Source organism: Ovis canadensis, chromosome 21 (genome assembly GCF_042477335.2).
Source record: "Ovis canadensis isolate MfBH-ARS-UI-01 breed Bighorn chromosome 21, ARS-UI_OviCan_v2, whole genome shotgun sequence".
Taxonomy (NCBI): domain Eukaryota; kingdom Metazoa; phylum Chordata; class Mammalia; order Artiodactyla; family Bovidae; genus Ovis; species Ovis canadensis.
The window spans coordinates 57,648,730-57,653,173 of NC_091265.1; the positions used below are offsets into that span (position 1 = coordinate 57,648,730).

The 4,444-nt window shown below is 46.4% G+C and overlaps 1 long non-coding RNA gene across 1 annotated transcript; it reads left to right on the plus strand.

Moving 5' to 3' along the window:
- Positions 1 to 2,565: 2,565 nt before the first annotated feature.
- LOC138426962 (uncharacterized) lies at positions 2,566 to 4,282 on the plus strand. The gene is made up of 2 exons (XR_011251848.1): positions 2,566 to 2,741; positions 3,463 to 4,282. It is a non-coding gene; the product is annotated as an uncharacterized lncRNA (long non-coding RNA).
- The last annotated feature ends 162 nt before the right edge of the window (positions 4,283 to 4,444 follow it).

Sequence of the window (4,444 nt, forward strand, 5' to 3'; positions counted from 1 at the left end):
GTTCCCTGACCAGGGATTGAACCTGGGTCTCCTGCATTGGGAGACCAGAGCCTTAGCCACTGGACTTCCAGGGAAGTCATTCTACCCATGACTTTGATTATTTTGTGAGACTTTTCAAATAAATGATTTACAGATAACGAAAGCATTTTTGCTCAGATCACATGCCCTAAGTGTGAGTTTGAAATGACTGACCTGGAGAGAAGCCTGGCAGACTCCAAGTACTTGCTAGGCTCACAGCAGCATTCTGAACAAGGAGCCAAATTGTGAGCTTTGTGCTTTGTGGCCTGTTTACCCTAGCCAGTGGGTGGTACAGAAATTAGGAATTCATCCAAAAGTCTGGATGTGAGTGCAGTAACCAATGAGGTTCTGAGTAACTAGCTCAGAGTGATGCTGCCCAAGTGAGCTGCTCCATATTGGATAGCAATTCACTGAGCCAGTTGGAGGCTCGGTTCAGGGGCAGAGAGAAGGGAGCAGGGAAAGTGGGTGGAGCTGGAGTATCTTCCCTTAAGTTCCTGTGTGTCTTTTCAATAAATACCTAGATACAGCATAAGAATGGTCATGGCTAGGATGTCCTGGGAGCCACCCTGAATTCTGGACAACTGAAAGATGGGAGTGGGTTGAGAGGGTCTTTGTTCTTTTCTCTGAGCCTAATTCTTTTCTCTCTAGATTGAGACCCACTCAAACCAAGAGGAGACATTGATGATCTCATTGTCAGCTGATCCTAAGTCAAATTGTGGTGGGGATTGGATAGGGAGAAGTCAAGTGCTAGGCAGTATGAAGGGCAGACAAAAGAGAAGTTGGTGCAGTCTAGGAACTGAAAGAAGTGAGATGAGGCTCGATTTCAGGGTGCAAAGTGAAAAGTGTTAAAAACTGAAGCCTTTGTTGGCTTGATCAGGTTGGGGCCTGATCATGACTGGCCTTATAACAGAGTTTAAACTTTATCCCAATGCTGCTGCTGCTAAGTCACTTCTGTCGTGTCCGACTCTGTGCGACCCCACAGATGGCAGCCAACCAGGCTCCCTGTCCCTGGGACTCTCCAGGCAAGAACACTGAGATGGGTTGCCATTTCCTTCTCCAATGCATGAAAGTGAAAAGTGGAAGTCAAGTTGCTCAGTTGTGTCCGACTCTTCACGGCCCCATGGACTGCAGCCTACTAGGCTCCTCCACCCATAGGATTTTCCAGGCAAGAGTACTGGAGTGGGGTGCCATTGCCTTCTCCGTTATCCCAATGGGATGTCACCAAAAAACTGAGGTGGGGTGTAATATGATCTAGTTTATGTTTATTAAGTTTTCCAGATTTGAGAGTATATCTAAATACAGACTTGAGAGTAATTAGCTCTGTGGCTGACAGCTGAAGTCCTACAGTGTGTCTTGAGAGTCCCTTGGACAGCAAGGAGATCAAACCAGTCAATCCCAAAGGAAATCAACCCCTGCATATTCATTGGAAGGACTGATACTGAAGCTGAAGCTCCAATGCTTTGGCCATCTGATGTGAAGAGCCGTCTCATTGGAAAAGACCCTGATACTGGGAAAGATTGATGGCAGGAGGAGAAGGGGACAACAGAGGATGAGACAGCTGGATGACATCATCGATGCAATGGACGTGAGTCTGAACAAAATACGCTGGGAGATAGTGACGGATAGGGAAGCCTGGAGTGCTGCAGTCTTGGGTTGCAAAGAGTCAGACACAACAGCAACTGAGCATATGCGTCTGAGCTGTCTAGAATGGTAGCTGTTAGCTACTCTGAGTGCTAGTATTGAGCTGATCTGAATTGGGATATGCTATTAGGGTAAAATGGATATAGATTCTGAGGACTAGTATGAATTAAAGCTATAAAATATCTCACTGTTAACTTTTATATTTAACATGATAAAATGGTGATGTATAGATATATTTGCGTTAAACAAAAATATTATAGTATTAAGATTAATCTCATCTCTTTAACTTAAAAAACAGTTACTAGGAATTTTAAATGTAGGTGGCTTGCATTATATTTTCATTGGACTGGGCTGACAAAGAATCCTAGAGGAAGAGGTCCATTTAAAGGCTTTTGGAAAATGTAGCACTAAGAGATGATAAAGGAATTGCTTTTGAAATTGTTTGGTTATAAGGAACAGAAACTCTTGAGTTGAGCTTAAAAAGAAAGGACTTTATTCAGAGAATTCAAAATATTTGATAGAAACCAGGGGCTGAAAGTGCATCCGGGGTTGAGAGGAATTGGGACCTGGAATCCATTAAGATCAATGCAAATGGTCTCACCGTTTGCTTATTTGCTTATCTGGGCTCATGTTGTCTTTTTCTCTCTGTGCAGCTGCTTTATTCCGGCTCTGCAACTGATTTTTTCTGTTCTGCTTCTATCTGAGCCAGCCCACCCTCATGCTAACTTGCTTTCCTAGGAGAAGACACAGAGATGAACTAGAACCTCCATGACCCAAATCGCAGCCCAGGAGGGAACATGTGATTAATAAGATTTGGATCCAGAGTGCTTTCTGGTCCAACCAATCACGATCCGAGGTGCAGGGTCATGTTAACCATTAAGTTAACAGGTTCTGCGGAATGTAGACCCTTGAGGAAGGGGTGGATGAAGGACAGACAAAGTGATTGCTGTAGCCTTTACAGGAAAAAAACCGAAAGAGACGGAAGGAGCAGCCGGAGTGTGGGAGGGGCTCGCAAGCACATGGCATCTCAGAAGCCAAAGAGGAAGGCATAACCAATAGAATGAAATCGTCTGTGAGATCAAGTAAGATGAGGGATAACAAATGACCTATGGATTTGGCACAGGGGGTGATGACTGTCCTGGGGGAAAACATTTTCAGAGAAGTGGGGAAGCCAGAGCACAGTTTGGATGAGGTTAGAAAGTGGAGGCAGGGGAGGCAGACAGGAACATTGTGGAGTTTGGCTTTGAAGGGGAGAAAGAGACAGTGTGGCCGTGGAGGGAGAAATGGCATCCAAGGAAGGTTGGTGGGTTGGCTTGTTTTTAGATAGGACAGGGACAGGCTTGGTTTATTTAGTGTGATGGGAAGCAGCCAGGAGAGAGAGAAAGGGCCCAAGGGAAAGCAGATGGCTGCTGGTGGGAGAGGCTGGACACAGGGCCCCAATGAGAAGACTGGATTTTCTGCTGTGATTGGGACAAACTTGGGAAACGTGGTGGCAGACATCAACCGTATTGTTATGGCTGCAGTTTTCTTGGTTAAATAGGAGACAAAGACACCTGGTGTGTGCAGGGCTGGGACTTGGATCAGAGACTTGGAGTGATCGGGCTGAAGGTCATGATTGTGGGAGCCCTGGATTCTGTCTGCAGGCACTCTGGGCTTGTTCACTCGAGTGATCACCTGCCTAATGGGACATGTAGATACACACGTGGTATTTCCAAGGACAAGCTTTGCCATAGACTGTTTTGTGACCCCTAATGTGATGGTGCTGACAAAGGTCCATATAGTCAAAGCTGTGTTTTTTTCCAGTAGTCATGTACGGATGTGAGTGTTGGACCATGAAGAAGGCTGAACTCCAAAGAACTGACGCTTTTGAACTGTGGTGCTGGAGAAGACTCTTGAGAGTCCCTTGGACAGCAAGGAGATCAAACCAGTCAATCCTAAAGGAAATCAACACTGAATAATCATTGGAAGGACTGATGCTGAAGCTGAATCTCCAATCCTTTGTCATCCTGGTGGGAAGAGCTGATTCACTGGGAAAGACACTGATGCTGGGAAAGATTGAGGGCAGGAGGAGAAAGGGGTGACAGAAAATGAGATGGTTGGATGGCAACATTGACTCCATGGCATGAGTTTGTGCAGACTCTGGGAGATAGTGAAGGACAGGGAAGCCTTGTGTGCTGCAGTCCATGGCATTGCAAATAATCAGACATGACTTAGTGACTGAACAACAAGGTGGCTGTACTAGGAGGTGGGATCTTTGCGAGGTAATTAGGTTTAGATGAGGTCATGGGGCTGGGACCCTCATGATGGGATTAGTGCCCTTAGAAGGAGAGAAACCAGAAAGCTTGCTTTATCTCTCCTTGTTCTGCCATGTGAGGACACAGTGAGAAGGTATCTGATTATCCGCAAGTCAAGAAGGAGGCCCCCACCAGGAGGCATGTGCCTCTGTCCATCACACTGGCAAGGACACCAGGAACTGAGCCTGCCAGCACCTTGATCTTGGACTTTCCAGCCTCCAGGACTGTGAGGAAGAAATTGTTTCAAGGATCTGGTCTGTGGCATGTTGTTACAGCCATCAGAATAGACTAATACAGGCTTGGTGTATATACACCTCGGTATGCTCAAACTACTCGCACATGTTCACATCAGCCCAGCTCACACGCACATATATACCAGCACCCACATGTATCTGGCATGTACATGCCAGTGTGGATGAACAGAACTGCATGCTCATATGTCCACACCGGGGCCTTCCCCCCTTTTCACCCCCGTTCCTGAGCAGCCGGGC